Source organism: Thermobia domestica, chromosome 5, assembly GCF_964235325.1.
Source record: "Thermobia domestica chromosome 5, izTheDome1.hap1.1, whole genome shotgun sequence".
NCBI lineage: Eukaryota > Metazoa > Arthropoda > Insecta > Zygentoma > Lepismatidae > Thermobia > Thermobia domestica.
The window spans coordinates 320,206,785-320,229,721 of NC_137458.1; the positions used below are offsets into that span (position 1 = coordinate 320,206,785).

The following is a 22,937-nucleotide window of genomic DNA, read 5'->3' on the forward strand; positions in this document are numbered from 1 at the left end:
CATACGGAATGTCGGAAAGAAGAAAACGAGATAGAGGAAGAAGAGGAATACGATACCGAGTTCGAAGAAGAGTGTAGAATAAATACATATCAAGATCTCAGAAGTTTAAAATAACTGCAAAAATTTGCCTTACGGAAAAATGATTCTGATTCACTTAGTATAATTTCTCAGGCTAAAGTGTATGTGGAAAGTCAAGCAGCCAAGCAGCAATGTACACAGAAAACCCTGTTTGGCTATTCGAAAAATAAAGAAAACGTGCATAGTATATTTTGTATTCATTTTAATTTTTTGTGTATTTATTCGTAGAAGAAAGAAGTACTGTAATCGAACAATGCACGTACAGCAATATATTTTCTCAGTATGCTCCTTTATAAGCATGTATTTTTTTTAAAAAAAAAGAAAAAAAAAAGGTCTACCTCCGCTAAGCGGAAACCTGACTTTAACGGAAATTTTTGCAAGTCCCGCTCGATTCCGCTAAAGACAGGTTTCACTGTATTTTGTTATTGCTAAAGCTTATATATTTGGTCCCCGGGTCGTTTTCGACCCCGTATCATAATTAGCAAATGGATGATCAGCAAAAAGAAATGACACTAAATTCACCAAGAATAGGTCGATAACTACCTATTTTCCAAAATAAATCAAAATACAAAACAAAAAAGATACGGGCATATATGAGTTAAACTGAAATTTAATTTAATTTTTATACATAGATTTCTTGTTTGATTTTAACAATCTTTTGCAGCCTTTTCATATGCAACCTGCTTAACTCGTGAGTAAGAGGGATCACATAGTGCACAGGAATTAACATTCAGAAATTCGAACAAAATTTCAGATGTTCATGGTTTTTCATAACATTTAAAAACAAATAACATTGCATTTTAAAATATATCAGTTTTAACAAACAAAATACAACAGATCGCATTAGAAAGTTAGAAAAATGTAACATGCTTTCTAAAATAAAAATGAAAACAGTCGTACTGAAAAGTAAAATAAAAAAATGCTTCCAAGTAAATTACTTTTGAAAAGCATTACCTATCTACGCATGACTGAAAAGACAAGTTGGGGAGTGCTTTTATAAACAATCGTTTAATTCACATGAAAATTGAAGAAATTCTGTTTAAATTGCTTTCATTATTCTCAAAAAGTAACGATGTCACTGTCCTAGAAATCGCTGAACAAAATCTGCTATCCTTCGGTCCGTCCTCCAACTCAAGCGTCCATCCGCTTCAGAAGTAGGAGATTTATTATGACTACTGAATATTCCATTTTTGAGAGTTCGGACGCTTTTATTACTTCCAGACGCCATATCTTCAACAATTTTGAACCTGAAACTATAAGAGTTAATCTCATAATTAATCATAATTAATCATAATTAACCATAATTAATCTCATAAGACAATTCCATCATTTCGTACATAACTTTCATTTAACTAGCTGTAAAATTTCTATATAGGGGCAAAAACATATTGACTGATTCTCGTATATATCGAACGTGGTTACACAAATTCGTAATTTCGAAGTTAAAGCCTGTCGAAAAGTGGTTGAAAAGATATGGAAAAAAGTCATAACTACAAAATGAAATATAGTATGAAGGTTGAGTAAAGAAAGTTGTAATTCTTTTGTGCTTAGATTCCATAAATGTAATCAATATCTATGAAATATGTAGCAGAATTTAGTTTTTGATCTATAAGAAATCTCATAAATCTTCTTCCATCTTACGAGGTAGTCTTATGATTGAGAGGAGAAATTTCCTTAGTCTCGTGGAGACATTACCTTACCCAAGGCCTAGATCTTAAAAACTACTATAGTCCTGCATGAATTATAGTTAAAAAAAAAGAAGAAGAAGCATAAATTAAGAAAGTGATTGTACGAACACAATGAAGAGCATTTATTATCGTTTAAAAAATTTAGCCAAGTTGTGGTATTCTATCACCCTTTGTGGATGTCGCGTGCTCCAGAATCCAGATGAGACGGGCAGTAGCGTACGCAGCAATTTATTTCGAGGGTCTCCAAACTCGATAGGAGGGTATTTTATATTAAAATTTCTAAAATTGCTCCTAAAATTAGGCTAAATTTACACAAAATTACACGAAATTTCGGGGGGAGGGTGCGGACCCCCAGGACCCGCCCCCTGCGTACATCCCTCGAGACGGGTATTGAACAAAAATGTATAAAGGGAGACAAAAATACCTTATTAGTCGTCTCATCTTATCTCCTGGTCAACATTACTTTGCGTCCATCCCTTTCGCCGCCCCTGTTAAACATCCACTGGTATAGTAATGGAATTTAGACTTGAAATAAATGTTATATTCCTTTACTCAACCTTCATTGGACATTTCGTTCTCCAGTCATGATCCTTTTGATATTTTCCCAACCAACTTTCGGGGAGGTATAGTTCTGAACCCATGTTGATCTAGACTTTTTTCATGTTTTCATTTGAGAATTCATTTTCCAAAGTTTTTTGGTGTTTTTCCGAACACCATTATACAAGGTATGACCAAAAAATACGGTGAATGTTTTTTTTTTTTTTTTTAAGCAGCAAATGCTGACACTACAATCATTTGATGTAATTTGTCCGATAGCTTGAACCATTGAGACAGTTGGAACATAGATTCTGACTTCTCAGTCAGCATCCAGAGCCACTAGAGTGAGATTGGGTTTACCGTGTCTGTCACGCATCATGAATTTCGAACAAAGCTTAAACATTAATGTCTGTTTCAATTTGCAAAAAAGGTGCTAAAGAAACGCATAAAATGTTGTAATTGGTGTATGGCGATAATGCTGTACAATGAAGAATGTATACAAGTGATATGAGGGATTTAAAAGCGGAAATGACTCGGTAGAAGACGAGCAATGTTCGGGACGTCCATGAACCTCAAAAACAGAAGAAAACTTGTAGTAATAAATTGTTCGTTCAAACAGCTTTCAAAAGCTTTCCAAAGAGCTAAACATCTCATACGGATCCCTCTAAAGCAGTGCTTCTCAAACTTGTTGTTACCGCGACCCACATTAAATATTAAAAAGTATTTTGTGGCCCACCTACTTTTATTCAAATACACATTGTGATTCTACGAAATGGTGGTATTTCAATTTTGCAAATTATAATTCTAATTTGTCCATATAAAGGGAACACAGAGCTAACACTAACTATTCTCAACGCAATTCCCTACCCCGTGACAGATTTTGACTCACCCATTCTCTTTCCATCCTAACCCAGCATCTCTACTGATTGTACAACAGGGCAGGGCTCTGAGTAACCACTTACTCTTCACTTCATTAACAAACGATTTCAATTTCCATTTTCTGAATGGTACTTACTTTACAACATATATTTCTGCATCAAAATAAAATTTTCACAATTAAAAGGAAAAACTCGCGACCTACCAAAGAAATGGCCCGCGACCCACACTTTGAGAAACACTGCTCTAAAGCTTTTTTAAAAACCGATTGGCAAATGAAAAAAACTGAGTGCGAAATCCGTTCCCCACACCTTGCTTTTCATAGCGCGAGTATTTGGCAGAAAAGAAAAATATTCCCGTTTGTCCATATCCACGGTAATCTCCGCATATAGCACCATGCGACTTCTGACACTCTTCCCAAAAATAAAAATTATGCTAAAAAGAAGACACTTTGACACCATTACTGAGATTTAGAGCGCCATACGACAGAGCAGGTGAACGCCCTTCCAAAAGATGTCTTCCAGAGATGCCTCCAGTCATGGATTCAACGTTGGGATAAGTGTATTGCTAGCCAAGGATAGTACTTTGAAGGAGATTAAATTAAATTCCATATAGGCTTATTGCTTTGTGTCTAATAAAATTATTCAGCGTGTCTTTTAATCACACACGAAACACGATATTCATAAATCTGTCCAAAAATATGTATCAAATACACCACCGATGAAAAAATACAAAAAAATTATATGAATTACTAACTAAAGATATAATGACAAATTCTTAACATACACTGAGAAAAAAATTGTAGGTGGCGTACTTAAAAAGATAAGTTACATGCGTAATTCCCGTAGTTTTTGGACAACGTACAGCAGACGTATAATTGAAAACGCATGTTTTATAATACTTTCTGTGTAAGTGTTCCATCTATACATACTTTCCGTATGAAACAGTGTAGGCGGTCAGGATCTCACATACAAATGGACGTATATAACATATAGCTGATGAAGGTAACATAAGTATACGCATGTGATATACGGAAAACTGTTAGATGTCAGACATCCTGCAACGGCATGATGTAACATCTAAAGACAGTGCCTATGTAACATACGGATAACGTATGCTCCGTACTGATTTCTATAGTAAGCAAGAGGATACCGTATATTTGTACAATATGCCGCTGTCCGGAGAACGGATTTTTCTCTGTGTAGAGATTTGCACAGACTAGGCCTATATCTTTTTAGCTACGTATAGGACATACTCATATTTGTAAGCACTTCTATCCCAATCCTAATTCCAACAAAAAGTAAGGACATAGACCACCATCGATGAAGTATGACATTTTAATTTATTAAGATAATGCATTTATTTTCTTTGATTTGTTCCCAGCTTAAGGTAAAAGTGAAAATAAATTAAGAACAGATAAGGAATAATCTAAGTCAACATCTGTATGGATAACGATAAGTAAATGATATAAAATGTCATGACCGATCAGTACGGAACTGTATACCTACTTTTGGGCCATTCTGTATAAATACAAATCGATCAAAAATATATCAAGTGAAAGAAACAAAGAAAGCAGGAACATTCAAGCTTGTGCCTGATAAAGTTATCTAGTTGTTTTACAGAAGAAAAGATATGCCTCTGATACATGCATTGTTCTAAACCAGATTACGAAAAAGGTAGCTTCTACAGGTATGTTATTCTTTAAATACCCAACATGAGAAAGGCTATTTAGTTAAAATTGATAACTTTATATTGAGTTGAAACCTGCACCAAGTTATTTGTCAATCGCTCATTAATAATATATGTTCTAATATGCTATCTAGAGAGAGAAATATCAAACAAACTTTACAATGATTAATCTGATGACGTGATAGTGTCGAAATATGAGTGACAGGAACCTATGTTTGACCTAATTGGCAGCGATTGTAATGTATACTTTCAGATAATTACTTACAGATGTCGACGGGTGTGGTTTTATACGTAATTGCATGTGTGGTGTGTTTGTGACCCTTGTGTTTTTCATTTACTCACACCTTTTAAACATACACATGTGTAGAGCTATCAACGTGTATATATCAACGATACATGTTCCGATCATTCAGTGCTTACCGAAACAAAGCTTAATTAATGTTCCGTGTGGAATTTCAAAATTAGGATGAAAATGTAATCTCGTGTAAATTGTGCTGATTCATGAAATGAAATATTAGTTGTACGATTGTAAATTATGCTCTGTAGAATAAGGAAAATACATCATTAATAAAAGTTAATAGTTACGCGAGATTTGACATTCCACCACCGATTTCTCTGTAAATTTGGAGGGGGAATTCAGATGCAGAAGGTACTGTATATAAATGAGGATTTTAAGACAAATTGCACTCAAATTATGCCAAATATTGTATATTCATAAATAGAATAGGGGGCCCACATGAGGTTTTTTGGGAGGCCCGGGCTCCCCCAGGATCGGCGCCCTTGGTGGAATGGTATACAAGTTTACTTTATATCTTCCAAATCTTAAAAAATTTGCAGTTAAAATTTGTTATTGGAAGGAATGTATACTATAATTATAGCAAACAAATTTCCACTTATAATTCACTTCAAATTTCTCTTTGTACCACTCTACTACCTTTTCAGGACCGGTAGGGATTTCAAGAAACGTTGGCAGCCCCAGTATACTTTCTAATTGCCACAGAGACATGAACCATATCTCGTTGTAAAGCTTATGGAACACAGATTCCAAAGAGGTAACTTTTGTACCCCCCGTGCCAAACCCGTAGAAGAAAATAAAGAAAAAAATTGTAAAAAAAAAATGAAAATTTTTCTTTTTGGAAATTTGTGAGAGGCTGACAACACTGTTACTTGTCGTACACAGGAAAAATATTTTCACGTGTACGCTACACATTGGGTACAATCCTGTAAAAAATGAAGGGCGAAAGTTCAATACCAAGTGAGAAAATATTCTGAACATGTTTCCTAAGAAAATCACCCAGTACATATTTTTCGAAATATTTTGGTCTACCCTGACGTTGGGAGCTCTAGCGACACCCCTAATTGTCACAGAGATATAAACCATACCTTGTTGGAAAGGTCATGGGACTCACATTCCAACGAGGTAACTTTTGTGCCCCTCGTGCGTACGACAATAACAGTGTTGCCAGAGTCTTAGAAACTTCCAAGAAGTTTATTTTTTCCCACTTTTTTTTGATTGTTTCTTCTTCTTCTCCTTTTACGGATTGGACATGGGAGACATGAAAATTACCTTGTTGGAATCTGTGCTCCATAAACTTTTCAACGAGATATCGTTCATGTTTCTGTGACAATTAGGGGGCGTCGCTACGGCTGCCAACATCAGGGTAGACGACAATGTATTTCCAGAATGATTCTCGTAGGTATGATGTCCCGAATTTTTTTCTACTTTACTATTTCATCTTCTTCGCCTTTCATCTTTTTATATGATTGTTCCGAATGTCTGGCGTACACATGGCATTATTTTTTTCGACAGCGTCCCACAATAACATTGTTTGCAGCGTCCCACAATTTTCAAGTAATATATTTTTCTTTTATAAAAATGTATACTGAAAAAGGGGTAAATTCAATACCCCTCTCTTCCCGGTGGGAGCTCATGTGGTTCGGATTCCACGTTAATCAGTAGGTCCACGTCTCATATAGCCTCGTTGCTGAACGGGACGTTAAACTCAAAATCAACTCAACTCAATACTCCTCTCGTTCATTCCTCACAAACCAATGGCCTAGTTAGTATCTTCATTTATCTTTATTGATACCACTTTTAATGCTTGTAGCTCCTTTTGGGGGAACAGTTCCCTCCCTCCAAATGCTGAGGCGGAGGGGGAACTAAAATATCCAACTTCCCTCCTTACCCTTCCACACACCGTTGGAAAGTTTCACCTTCCTGAAGAGATAGACACCTAAATCATCTCTCTACATTAATTAGGAGAAGAGCTACGGAGGTTTAAACTGCTTGCTCAGTCCTTGAAGTCCTGAAAAGGTTCACAGTGTTGAAACCGTTTCTCAACCGCTGTGTCGCGACACATTGGTGTGTCGTGAGATTTTTAATGTCTTCTAAGATCTTTCGCAAAGAAATTATTTTTAGTAGAAAATAAAAATTTATCGCCAATTGACTCGATTTCACACTTGTCTTCCAAGTTTAAAGCTGGAAAGTTTGCTTTTAACGCTGTTCGTTTTTCTTTGGAAAGAAATACTGGACAGTGTATCTGTCTAGAGTTCGTCCACGCATAGATATGCTTTCCAATAGTCGCCAGGGACAAATATCTCAATAGTTTTAAGTTTGATGTCTTCTTATATTTTTAATAATAATAATATTTCTTTCTCATATTCCTGTTTAAGAATCATAAGTTTCTTTTATATTAATATGTTTGTATTCAAGAGTCTTACGTAATTTGCTTGTGAGATAAGTATCACATAGAAGTTCCATAATTAAAAAAAAAAAGTATTGTAGGGTCTATGTATTTTTACGTATTTGCTATTTTTTGCATCTAGGAAGAAAGAATCACATGCAGGGGTGTCGCGAAAGTTTGGAACGTATTTTGGTGTGGCTCACAGGAAGAAGGTTGAGAAACGCTAGTGTAGTACATACTTTTTGGGTCTTTGAGGTGAATAGTGACATTCTCGTCGTTGTTTAAATCTAAATTCACCCCCCATGCTTATCCTAAGGACAGAAGGGGTTCAGGAAATTTTCATAAATCTCTTCTACCCGTGCGAAGAACGGGCATTTCAGTTAGATAAAAAATAAATATGGACAGTGGCGTATTTAGGATTTTCTTTCGGGAAGGACTATGTACAACATGTGAAGAAGCACTAATATTTTCCCTTTGTGTGCCGACAAATGTTAATGAAGTTGCGCATATAACAAATTTATTTCGGGGGGTCTTGAGCCCGAGAGCCACCCCCTAAATACGCCAATGAATATGGATATGCATAATAATAGAATATATGCCTGAAATTTATTAGAACCTTCAGCACACGATGTTTTTCTGGTTGCATAACAAGCAGGAGATTTAGATATTACTAGTCCAATATATAGTGTGTACACTTAAAAAGTATTTCGTTAACTTCACCTGGTACACTGTTAGTAGTAATGCGAACTGGAATTTCAAAGAGGACATCGACACGGGAAAGAACTCATTCACCCTTTGCGGCTCGTGGCCGTATAACTTCTTACGAAACAACGAATGCAAAAAGGAATCTGCATTTGTGAATTGGGGAGGAACATTTATCGTGAGTGAAAAATCGTGATGTATCGTTTATTATATGCCTCGACTACTCCGGTTGTCACCTGCTTCATGTGCGGTTTGATCCAGTTTTCTCATCAGCAAATAACGAAGACAAAAATCAACAGACGAAAAGGAAAATAATCTGGTTTCGTTTGCTCTGTTTGTATGCATTAGCGTTTGGATGTAAGTGTCTCTGTTTATGAAGTGCAATCTTATGTTTATACATATGTATTGTCCTCTATGCGACTTGGGTGAACTTAAAACCAGTTGTTATCAAGTGGTAAAAACAAACCGTCATAATCTCTTTCATATAAGCTCATGTCTTGTTATCATTATATACAGAATGTTCCAAATTCCTGTTCACATTTTTGGCAGGTTATTCTACGTGTCAGTGGAGTCGCAAACGGAGATTATCGGATGTGAACTATTCTTCTTAAAAATATTATGGAAGAATAAAAATTTATCGTGTTAAAATATGAATGCAAATATTGCGTATGTTCTGAACTGATATATATAGACGTAATCAGTTATATAGACGTAATCAGTTATATAGACGTAATCAGTTATGTAGACGTAATCAGTTATATAGACGTGATCAGTTATGTAGACGTAATCAGTTATGTAGACGTAATCAATTAAATGTTGCCCACGAGACGAGATGAAATGTTTTCTCGTCTCGTCCAGTGTTGCCAGAGCTACTGATTTTGCAGATCTCCTGATTTTTCTACGTTCTACTGATCTACTGTGAAAGAAAAAGAAAATGAACAATCTCCTGCTTTTTCCTTACTTCGAGAAGTTAAAGAAATATTGAATTTTCATTTTTTCTTACATAAAAAGAGGAAATTTCTCTGTATCCATACACAAAGCTCTGTAGCGCAAATAGTTATAAACTTTTGATGTATATAATATGAATACAAGGATATAACTGTACGTCATCTTCTATATGCATGTTGGTTGGCTATCTTTATGATTTACTGTAAGATTTACGAGTAAGGGTTGTTTAGATTGGGACTTGGGTTGGAAGCAGGGTAAGAGTGAGGGGTATGCTGGGGGTACGTCGTTATCCCACTTCCAAAAATATCTATGGCGTCTCCCACTTCCTAAAAAATTAAGTAAATAAACATAGGCAAGGAGGACGGCCTACGGCCTATCATGCGTCACCCTACTATTTCAGAACTAGTTTTACCCCTGGTTGGTTCACTTCTCCACGATCGTCAGCTCTTATTTTGAAGTAATTAAAATTCAAATTTATGTTTTGTATGTGTTGTTTTATTTTGAAATTAAAGTAATAATGAATTCTGGACCTCTTGTTTTGACCACTGTCCCCTTAATAATGGCAAATTTTTTGGTCCCCCCTGCATTTGCACTCAAATGTTGCCACTTTATGTGTTTATACTGCTTTCTCCTGTTTTTTTATGTTCGAATCTTCTGCTTTTCCAACTGATAGATCTGGCAACACTGGTCTCGCCTCGATTCTGGAAAAGCTTTTCCCGTCTTGCTTTGTAAAGTTATGTAGACAATTTATGCCCTAGTATATTTCTTAATTTCATTTAGAAACTATCAGAATCTTCCCTGTTACGAGAGTCCTACGAAGGCTCATATAACAACATTTTAACCATATTTATTATTGGAGTATGTGGTATAATGACTCGTGCATCTTTAAACTTCTTTTAATAAATGCTCTTTATTTTGTTCGTATAATAACTTTATCAACTTATACTTTTTATACTATGAATTATATAACATTAAAAACGTGTTTGAGATCTAAGAGCTGGGTGAACTAGTGTTGCTCACGAAATTAAAGAAATTTATTAACTTGTCTCACTTCTCATCTCGAAAACGAAACGAAAATGGCCTTTCTCCTCTCCTCTCATTTATAATAATTAGAGAGATATTTCCCATCTTGAGTCTTGTTTTGCTATCCAACGAAACGTGAAATTTATCGTCTCGGGAGTCACTGTACTTGGACTGGCCCATTGATGAAATTTTACGTATGCCACTGTTATTCGCAAACAATGATTGACCTCCAAACTATTACGAGTATTTAACACTGAAACCGGAAGAACTCCCACTTTCGGTTTCAATAGAGAGTTAAGGGCGAATATGGAATATGTTCATGTAAAATTCAACCATATTTAACCAGTTGAGAATTCTCGAAGAGCATTGCCAGACCGAACTATAAAAGAATTATTTCTTGTTATTACCTCTTACAAATTGTTCTATCTTTATACCAGTTGTTCTCTCTATTTTATTATTATACTCAATATACAATTCTTTTAATATATCTACCCATTTGTAATTTCCTTGAGTAATTACTAAAGTTTTTCCACTTGTTTTGTTTAAAAGTTCTACAATATGTTGTTTTACAAAGACACATGCCCAAAATGGAGGACTCAAAATTGAAAAAAAAAAAAAAATTGCAAAATGTCATCTCTCTATGACTTACGGTTCCCGAAATGTGGCTCCTTAAATCTCTCGAAATCCGAACTTTTTTTTTCAACAATATCTCAGGAACGGTAATAGTAACGCGAAAATTTCTATCACTTCTTTCGGATAGTTTTTGATGCTCTATCGAAGGGAGGCCTCAAAATAGTAAAAATCGCAAATAACACACACACACACACACACACACACACACACACACACACACACACACACACACACAGAGAGAGAGAGAGAGAATTCAGTAACGAACTTTTTTAACTTCGTTGAAATACATTTCTCGTATACTTCATCAGGCCCGTAGCCAGCCCAAAAATGTAGGGGGGTCGGTAGAAAATTTGGGGGGCCCGACCCAACCATATTATAGTTGATCGCCTTATTATAGTTCATTTGCAAGACTACCGTGAAAATTTTAGGTTGGGCAGTGAAAATTAAGGGTCCCCGGCCCACCCTAGCCCCCCGTGGATACGGGCCTGTACCTCATACCCTTTTTGCTCTGGATTTTTTTTTTTTTTTTTTTAAGTTTAACGTCTCACGTTATTTCCTTTAGGCTAAAGGTGACGGGTGATTAATGAAAATGAATAATTATTCTGCTTTAATTATTCTGCTTTCCCACCGGAAATCGAGCTTGGGATCTGCGGAGAGGAATTCCCCTTTTTGCTCTGATATGGCGACATCCGGGAAAAACTACAACACCCAGTTTCAACAGTAGTATAAAGGCGGGGATGGAATTTTAGTGAGGTTCTAAATCTATATTCAAAGAATCCTGCTCTCTCTCTTACTGTTTTAGTGGTACTAACTGACACCCATTAGCTTCAATCTCTATTAGGAATAAACTTACACACAGACTGATATCTTTTTCTATTAGAAATAGGAGTCTGTGAATTCTTTACCTGGAGGAAGTAAGCATGAATTTGTTCATGGACGTTCCTGTAAGCTCATCAGCGTCTAAATTAAATATTGAAAATTGCTATACTTTGTTCGCTGTCATATAAAGCAGTCAGTGACCTTGCTATCTCATTTTTTTTTTCTTTCTTTCGTTTGCTTCCGCTCAGATAATGTTTGGTGCCCAACGTGAGCTTGTTTCCTCTCTAATATTACGTACATTAAGATTGACTCCCTCTCTCTTTGTCAACATAATATCCACTCAAGAGATGGAATAAATATATTGCTATTTGAATCTGATTGTAATTCTGTCAAAACTTCCGTATTAGGTTTCAATATGCTCTTTTTAAAAAGGATAACTACAGTTGTCGGTAAATGTAAATGATCAATATAAATCGCATATTTGTATGATATGAATCGCATGATCATGACCACTCGCGCAAATTATTTTAATCAATGTGAATATATATTATAAAATATATATTCGGAAGTTAATTGTAAGGTTATTTTTCCAATAATTGTCTCACGTTATGATTACAGTTAGTATTAAGGTGGATCACCACCCGGAAGTCAATACATATTTTAGCTCATTCACTTAAATACTGTGCAATGGAACGTTACATATTATAAATATTGTACTGTAAGATAGAGTTATGTTTCAGCTACAACACAAGATACTGATTTATTTGGTTGTGTCTTCTGATATCGAAAAAGGTAACAAATAAAAGAACATATTTTATTAGTTTTTCAATGAGCACACAAGATGGCACTCGCTATTAGATCTTACTAGAAAATGTTTATTTCTGTGTGTAAAGTATTTTAAAGTATAGATCTTATTGCGAAATAGATATATTGTTTGATTCTTTTTCGTGTTATGTTTCACATTTTATTTAAATATCAATATACATTTAAGGAAACACATTTTGATCAGAAACTTGCGCTGAACGCCATAATATGTTGTTGCCAAATTTGAACGTTTACTGTGGTAGTCATAATAAGAAAATTCCTGGATTCTAGCGTTGCAGTTTGAGAAGCGGAACCTAGCTGTGAACTGCGGGAAAGGTCGAAAACTAATTTCTCTCCAGTAATTATCCAAACAGAATTCCATCATTACTTCCTTTATTATCTGGCGTCAGTAACACTCGACACAGTCTGGCACTTTTCAAGCAGCGTTTAGCATAGCACCGAGAACACCTAGTGATCCATCTTACTGTTGAGGAACTACTAGATCACAATCAGTGTTCACAGTTTGAGACAAATAAGGTAAATTTAGCAAAGAGGGGAAAAGAGAATTTTTCGATAAAACCTGAAAATCAAGGGAAATTCTCGCGCTGACTGATTGATTGATCAATATGATAAAATCTTTTTTTTCTTTGTTCATAAATAAACCAATACAATAATAATAGTTTGTGTGTGTGTTCAAAGTAGCGTAATTTAGGCTACACCTATTGTTGGCGGCAGGGACGTACTCACGGGGGGTCACGGGGGTCCGGCCCCCCCGAAATTTCGACTTTCTTAAAATTTTGCCTAATTTTAGGGGCAATTTTAGGAATTTTAATATAAAATACCTTCATATTTAGTTTGAACCCCCCCGAAATAAATTCCTGAGTACGCTACTGGTTGGCGGAGTACTATATTTGTATTTTTTTTTGGTAAAAAAAATCGGAAAGAAAAGTGGAAAACAGAAACAAAAAACAAATGAATAAAACAGATTTGCTTGGTACTTCCTTTAGCAGGGGCGGTTCCAGGACCGACTTCTGGGGGGGGGGGCGGTGGGTTGTCATACTGCTACTTTCAGGGCTCCAAACTTTAGGATGGGTTTTTATTTATATATATACAATAAGAAAGTTTCCTCTTCTGGGGGGCGACGCCCCCCTGGATCCGCCCCTGTCCTTTAGTGTAGTAAATTAATCTTATGACATAACTTCTGACATAGGAAGTGAACACTCAACAAACTAGGGAAAATTTGTTGATAAGAAAAGGCAAAATTTTGTCACTTGAGGGAAATTTTCTTAAGAATGGTTTAAAGGGACAGGTTTTACCGATAGATGTCACTACAGTCTTCGTATCCTTCTCATGTATTTTTTTACCTTTCACGAAAATTCACGATTTCTCTTGCAGATTTCAACCTAGAGACCCCAAAGTTTTAGAGAAGGAACTTCATAACTTATCGAATGCAACAATCCGTGCCGATTTTTTTATTTAGAATTTTCTTCATTCTTGAAACAGTTATATTGTTAAACGTTTGGATATCCGTTTCAACAATCAAGCCATTTCAACAATGAAGAAAATTCTAAACAAAAAATCGGCACGGATTCTTGCCTTCGATATATTATGATGTTCCTTCTCTAAGTATTTGAAGTTTGTAGGTTAAAATTTGTAAGAGAAATCGTGAGTTTTCGTGAAAGGTAAAAGATACATGAGAGAGATACGAAGACTGTAGTGACATCTATTGGCAAAACGTGTCCCTTTACACCAACCTTAAGGAAACATAGGAACAATGATCACGATAGAAATTATAATATGAATTGAACATTCATAAGATTAATATTTTGAGTTGTGTATGGATTGAGGTATTATTTTTTCTCTCTAAGTCAGTCGCGCACCCAGAAATTTTCGTTGGGGTATCCAAGCTTTGGGGAAGGATTCAATACTACCAGCCACTACACAGGCCCGTATCCAGGGGGTCTATGCCCCCTAAATTTTCGCTGCCCCCTAAAATTTTCACGGTAGGCTTGCAAATGAACTATAATACGATGATAAACTATAATATGGTTGGATCAGGCCCCCTTAACTTCAGCCGGCTCCCCCCTACATTTTGGGGCTGTTACACGCCTGCCACTACATTGAAGTATTATTGAAAACAGGTATTATTCTGTACTCGATAAATACTTGTAAATTACCTTCACTTATATTTTTTAGAAAAAAATATAAAACTAGATTGTTTTTATAAGAGGAAAAAATTAAATGAGATCTTTCAGTTTTACGTCCCTTTCAGGAGACGGTAATGATAAAAAATAAATGAAATGGTGGAAAGTGGGAGGAAACGGGAGAACCCCGAGAAAACCCACGCACATGGTGTTTGTCCACCACAAAGCTCACTTGGAGTCAGCTGGGATCCAACCAAGGACCCCATGCAGCAGAGGTGAACGCTATTCACTGAGCTACCGCGGCCCCCTATAAGAGGAAGAGTACAGATGAAGTGTAAAACCAAGTGTTCATGCTACATCAATTATTTCCCTGTTAAACAAGTGTGGTTTTATTTTAAGAAAATGAACAAATGTATGTTGAGTTAGGAAATTTTAGGAGGGTCCGGTCCGGACCCTGTGGACTCCCTTGGGTGTGCCCAAGGGCGCCTGTCAGGGGGGACAAGGTGGGGCGCTTGTGCCCCCTAGAGGAAATTGTACTTCAGAATATCGAACTCCAATAGAATTTTTACATTACTTACAGCAAAATTTGAAACTATTTTTGAAAAGTCGCTTATACTTGTCCCCCTTGGAGACCACAACATGGGCTCCCTTGGGTGTGCCTCTTAAAGTACATTTCTGGACACGAATATATGCAATTTTGCAATGCAACACATTAGTATGAAACTGTGGCTTTGAAGAAGTAAAGAGCCACGCTCCCCCATTAGTAAAATATTCTGGTTACGCCAATGTTTATCTCTTCTGTCATCTAATGGGAACCAGAGTTAACTAGATCAACAAGAGCGAATGATTTACTTCTTTTATATACGTGTATACGTCGCATACTTCACGAATCATAGGTGTGGTTAAACGTTTCTCATTATACATCTTTGTGATTCATACCTACGCTAAAGTTAATTATTAATTGATATATCCAAGTGAATGATGATGGAAGAATTTGTGGAGTGAGAAAGTGGGAGGAAACAGTAGTAGTCCGAGAACACTCGCGGACACAATGTTGTCTGCCACAAACTTACTTGGCCGGGAAGACTCCACTGGGAATCCAACACGAGACCTCGTGTACCACTTTCGCACGTGCTACCCACTAGATCAATAGGGGACACGAGATCTATGTATGACTACATGATTACCATAAACACTTTCGGCACGGGAAACCCGGGTTCGATTCCCGATAAGAGCTAACGTTATTCTTATACCATTTTAAACTGTAGGATCATGTCTTATACAAGCTCAGTGTTGAAAGGATGGGATTGAATTGAATTTGATTTTAGCGTCTCGTTCAGTAGCGAGGCTATGTGAGACGTAAACCTACAGCTTAACGTGGAATCCGTACCATATGAGCTCTCACCGGGACTCGAACCCGGGCCTCCCACACCAAAGAAGCGTACGCTATCCACATAGCTATGTGGGAGCTCTGAGTATGAAAGGACATCAAAAGCCGAAATCAGCCAATCAATTAATTTTTTTTTAATAAGAATAGTGCAAGTATTTCCAAAGGAAAGTAGATGCCTTTTTTCTTTATATGAGTGTACATCTGGAAAAAGGTTATATATTTAAGACTAGCAGCGTTCACCCCGCTTCGCTGCGGTCACCCCGGAACGCAATAAACTTTGTTACTTAGATAATTTTTACTTTTTCGCTTTCAAGTGATATGATAAAAACCATAGAAGATTGCAGTAAATGTTAACATTATATCGCCTGTCATTTATGTTAACCCGCCCCGCTTCGCTGCGGTCACCCCGGAAGTTTTCGCTTTCAAGTGATATGATAAAAACCATAGTAGATTGCAGTAAATGTTAACATTATATCGCCTGTCATTTATGTTAACCCGCCGAGTGACACGGTCATGCGGGTTGCATATAAATACGTTTTATAACGAAATACTTTAGTTAGTATAATATTTACCTGTACCGTGGGCAAAAAGTGCTCATAAATATGTAATATACTTAGTAGAATGTTCATTTTAAATTAACAAAAAAAAGAAGAATGTTTTTAATATATGTAAGAGATTATTATGGGATAGTTGTGGCTATGTACATGTTATGTGTTGACCTAGTCAAGTGAATTTATGTATTTTACGGTCTTAAAGAGAATATTTAAGACATATCAAGCAATAAAGGTGAGACTAATAATCTTTGAATATCTGAGTTGATTTTTGCATAAAGAAAAGTAATTATCGCTTCGTAACTGATATTTTACAAGACGAACCAGGTTGACGACGCTTTTCTATAGAGTCGTTATAAAAATTTGGTTTACCAAACCCGGGACTTTTGAAAATTCAGTTCCCGAAGAAGGAAAGTAGGGCTGAATTTACTTGGATATTACCATTTATGAATACGAACTTAACCGTATTACGAAGCGGTAAGGTCATCAAAAGAAAAATGGATAGTGAAATAGTGCAACAGGAATCTAATACCAGTAATCCAGGTGAAATTAGTGCAACACCAAGTTTGTCATCTGAGGATCGACTTTTGTTAGCTGTGCAGCGACAAATTATGCAAATGACGACTGAAATAAAACAAACCATGGAACAGAAGCTCAATGAATCTAACACAAACATGGAACAGAAGTTCTATGAAGCTAACCAGACCATGGAACAGAAGTTCTATGAAGCTAACCAGACCATGGAACAGAAGATAGAATTGAAATTCAACGAAGCTAACAAAACCATGGAACAGAAGTTCTATGAAGCTAACCAGACCATGGAACAGAAGATAGAACTGAAGTTCTATGAAGCTAACCAGACCATGGAAAAGAAGATAGAACTGAAATTCAACGAAGCTAGCAAGCAGTATGAAGAATTAAGTAAACGAATAGAACGGATAGAACTGAAATCAGACGATACGAAACAAACAATCGTCCAGGTGATGAACGACATATCCTCGCAGTTTGAAGAGAAGTTAAAAAGATTAGCCGATGAGTGTCAAGAAAAGCACGATCATCAAAATCATGAAATCTGTGCTGTAAAAAAGGATTTAACGTTAATAGAATCTTCCGTTAAACATCAAAAGATCCAGTTGGCTACTATGCAGGAAGAAATTAAAACGTTACAGGCTAGAGACACCATTTATCGCAATAATCTGGGCAGTGATCGCTTCGAGTTTCCCCAATCACCGGATATAAATACGCCTTCGCCGGAATCTGAGGAGGATATTATATTAGAGGAAAATTGTCCGAAGATCACTGATGAACGAAATATAAATGGTATCATGACACAGCACGCTACGGACCGTAACAATCCCACCACAAGAACAAGGAGTGAGAAAAGAAAGGTAAAGTTGAGTGTCAAGATGAGCGAAATCAAAGCCATGAGTAAATTTAGTGGTAAGTGCAATGAAAATGCTAGTTCTTTCTTAGAGAAGTTCCAAGATGAATGCAATATAATGTCTATCGACCGATCACAATACATGAAATTAATACCCCATGTATTACTCCCACCTTGTTCCTTATGGTTTAAGGCAATACGTGATCACATTAGTACATATGAGGAATTTAAAGCGGCATTGATCGCGAATTACGAAAATGACTTTTTGCTGGCAAACAGAGATGCCACTCTTAGAAATCAACATTTCAATCCTCGATTGCACAAATCTATTGTAGAGTTTGTTGTAAATGTCTATAATGAATTAAAGGTTGTTAATCCCTTGCAATCGGAATCAAGAATAATTGCATCGATTCGCAATTTGCTTCCATTTAAATTACAGCAGATCTTATTTTCCACACAGTGTATGAGTTTCAGTCATTTATTAATGCTTGTACAATGCTACGAAACTCAATACCATGCTATGAATCTAACACAATCAGGAATGGGTAAAAATAAGAATAATTCTGATCATTTGGTCCCTGTTCGGAATTTGAATATCCGAAGTGTGAATAATAATGAACCGAACCTAAGACGAGTATGCTCTAGCAATCAAAATGAACAAAATAGACAAGGCTATGTAGGGAATCCGCCTAACCTAATCAACCGAAGTAGACACAAAAATAATAGAAATACATGTCGAAATCCTAGAGATGCTACCAATCCTATGTATAGACATAATCATTGTTCACGAGATGGTACTTCGTATCCAAATTCAAATCACGATGAAAGACATGTACAACCTAATGTAGAACCTAACCACGATTGTGCGGTACAATGCACTTTATTAGATTCATATGCCAGTGCGAATGTAACATGATTACCGTTAACGAAATTAGGTTAAACTCATGTTGGTTATAGATTCTTGTGAATTTTCGTTTTAAAGTTTGTGTTAATATTAATAATGAAAACGATGGTTATAAATATTTGAAATGCATCTAGTTAAAGAGTTAGTAGCACCCAACATTCTTGATCAAATAAATAAGAATGAAAAATAACAATAATAATGAAAAATGTGTTTATTTAATAACAAAAGGGTGTCTTTTGTTTCTGTAAAATAAATTTATTTACTTCCATTTGATTATTCAAACGTAGGTTATGTTTAATTTTTATTCTTTCTTATTAATGTGAAGAATCATAATTCAATTTATAATTAGTTAAAGGGCAAAAATTATTTTATATCAGATTGATTTGTGTTTAATTATCAAAGATTATGTTAAGAATAAGATCCATTCTATAAAATCAATTATTCAATGACTACCTTGAGTGAAATTCTTCTTTATTTTGGACATCTTAGTGCTACTATGTATACATTACAATTGCAACATCTAACTTATTTGTTATACCATGCGCCCGAAAAGAACAAATATTATTTGTCACATCATCGTTTATAATAATGATCGAAACTATTAATCTTGATAATTTGTGTTTCACCCTCGTTAATTATATTTCTAAGCGACGATGTTTTTAATGATAAAGAATAAATAATAATGTAATAAAAGAGAAATATTAATGAAATCAAAGATTTATTGTAAATGTATTTATGTGAATGATAATAAATATTTTATATATATATGAGGGTTAACCAAAAAGTAATGAAGATATATACGAGGTGTGATTAAAATATAAAGAACATATGTAATGTACGAACATTAATCTAATCAGACCAGTGGTTCTTGAATATAAAAGCCAAGCCCGCTCATGACTTTTATATTCAGTCCCTTTATCGGGCGACATTTTCTATAACGAAATACTTTAGTTAGTATAATATTTACCTGTACCGTGGGCAAAAAGTGCTCATAAATATGTAATATACTTAGTAGAATGTTCATTTTAAATTAACAAAAAAAAAGAAGAATGTTTTTAATATATGTAAGAGATTATTATGGGATAGTTGTGGCTATGTACATGTTATGTGTTGACCTAGTCAAGTGAATTTATGTATTTTACGGTCTTAAAGAGAATATTTAAGACATATCAAGCAATAAAGGTGAGACTAATAATCTTTGAATATCTGAGTTGATTTTTGCATAAAGAAAAGTAATTATCGCTTCGTAACTGATATTTTACAAGACGAACCAGGTTGACGACGCTTTTCTATAGAGTCGTTATAGTTTATTTTTACCTATGATGAACTAACAAAGGATTTGTACGTTATGGACACTTGAATGGTCAATTATCTCAAGACACTGGTAATTAAAAATTAAAGTGATATGATAAAAACCATCTAGGGTCCAAATCCTAATAACCCCCCAAAAATAAAAGAAATTGGTTCAACCGTATTAGCGTGATGAGGTAACAAAGGATTTGTGCGTTCTCTTTTATATATATAGATGTAAAATAGCTGAGGACAGAAGCGATTGAAATGAAATAACCTCTTTCTCAGAGACTACTTCAATCTTTCAGTGACTGTCACGTTAATAATCAATCATTGTAATTTTCCATTATCTACAACAAATGAAGGACGGATTTATTATTTCGTTCCATCAGTGACATGCAGTGGTGTGTGTTTATCTTGTCTAATCATTGTGTTAACAATGATAAAGAAAAAAAGGAAAAAAAACAGCATTTGTCAATACGAAAATGTGTATTCATTTGTCATTCTTCTATTAGATATCATTACATTCTAATGCACAATGGACAATTATAGGTTATTAAACTCCTAGTGCTGCTAACAAAATATACGAGGGTTCTTTCTTTCTTAAGTACGAAACAAAACATTGTTCAAAAAAACATATTTTGATTTTCGCTATAGTAACTAAACCCGTACTAAAGGTGAACATAGTAAATCAAATTATAACTTTCACAAAGCTAATTTTCGGCAGTTATTTAGGAAAGTAGAATCTGCCAACGGGGAAACGGTAGCTAATAGTTACACGGTTGACGAGGCTGTTTTTGTTTTCTATAAAATAATAAATGATATTTTTTGACAAGTGTGTACCACGTAAGAAAATTAATAAGAAATATCCTGTTTGGTTCACACCTGGCATAATCAAATTGATAAAGAGTAAAGATCATCGTCGAAGAAAATGGAGAAAGGGAATCGGGGATATTACGTATCATTCAAATAAATTTAAAGAATTGAAGAGTTCGGGGGGAAACAATGATAACCCTCATCTTAAAACCAAGTGAGTTAGTTACAGAAAAAATAATAATAACACTCATAGAAAAAATAGCATAAATGAATATTCTGTTGTTTCAAACTTGAACTCTTTCTACAGTTCAGTTTACATGATTGTTATCGTTATTTTTATGTAACTAACTCCCTGGTTTTAAAATTACGTTATCATTGTTTTCCCCGTACACTACGATTACGGGCTATATCTAAACGGGAAATTTCAAGCGCTCATGAAAAATACATAAACGATTGCGAATCCAATATTCGTGCAAATTCAATTTTTTTTTTAACTTACGTTCAGAACAAAAAACGTAATTCCGACTGTACAACTCTGATTTATGAAGCACGTCAATTGAACACTGAAATAGATATTGCTAATTTATTTATTTATTTATGCAAAACTTTCAAGTCGCATATAATAAATCTGACAAGGAACGGACATGAACTTGTCATCCGGACATCCAAATAAAACTTAGTCCATTCAATAAACATAACAAAGATATGTTCATGCACAAAAAATTAAATGCCATGGACAACAGAGTAAGTCCCTGGAGCCCATTAACCCTGTTAGTATAAAGAAAATCGTAGACTCGCAGTGAAATAGCTATTGCATCAACACTGTTGATTGCAAAGTAATGGTTTATAGTTCATTCTGTTCAGTATGAAACAAACTTTCCAGAGGCCCATATGCATTTGGACCCATTAGTACTTAAACATGAAAAATTGAGAAAATGTCGGGAAAATTGCCTCCAAAAATTACTCCAATCAACTTTGGCCCTCTCTGGGGTGGTCTCTGGCAAAAGCACACAATCCAAATGTATCTCGAAAAATACTATAAGGGATAAGAAATGTGTGTACCAAGTTTCGTGTTAATAGACGGAATAGATATGAAGGAAAAGCTTGTTTACCGATACACGTTTACCCCTAATACCTATTCTATACCCTCAGACTGATTTAAATAAATACACCCTGATGTGTATACACCTGTTGCTTTCAATATACAATGAATAAATAAATAAATATTTACAAGTGTTGTGTGCATTATGTGTGCGAGTTGAGTTGAGTTGATTTTGAGTTTAACGTCCCGTTCAGCAGCGAGGCTATATGAGACGTGGACTTACTGATTAACGTGGAATCCGAACCACATGAGCTCCCGCCGAGAATCGAACCCGGGCCTCCCACGCCAAAGGCGCGTACGCTAACCGCTTAGCCACGGAGGAGCTCTCATTATGTGTGCGAGTGTCACCGTTAGTAAAACATAAAGGACAATAGATGCAATGTGTATTTTGCTAGATATACAGTCCATAAATAAATAATTTCTTCCACCAAAATAAAAAAAAAAAAATCTACGAATTATTATTGCCACCGAACGACATACTTCTTCTAGCTACAGAGATTAGTTTTTTCTATTTTTTTTCTCTCAAAAACTACGCATGAGAATTCCCTTCACATGTTATTTTGTTCGGATCAATGTTCTCTATCAACTGATGTATCTCTTGTCTTTGGATAATATTTTGGGCAAACAGAAATTGAAATTTAAGACTTAATCGTAAGTTTATGCTATACTTCATTAACCATACTATGCACTGTCGCCTTGCTAATGTTACAATGAAGAGCTTAATAAAGGTGCCAATATCAGCTTTACCTCCATAAGTGGCATGTTACTCGTACAACACTAATTTTTAGCTCCCAGCATAAGCATAAGCTTGTAGTTTCTCTCAGGTGTATATGTTTGCCTGTTTGTAACTACTCTATTTCACGGTAACTACTGGCCGA

General features: G+C 35.4%; 1 long non-coding RNA gene across 1 annotated transcript in view; it reads right to left on the minus strand.

The window, feature by feature from the left end:
* Positions 1-828: 828 nt before the first annotated feature.
* Positions 829-22,937, minus strand: part of LOC145684966 (uncharacterized) — an 87,846-nt gene continuing 65,737 nt past the window's right edge. The window contains exon 2 of the long non-coding RNA XR_014131440.1: positions 829-1,331. This is a non-coding gene — a long non-coding RNA (uncharacterized LOC145684966). The remainder of the gene's footprint in view (positions 1,332-22,937) is intronic.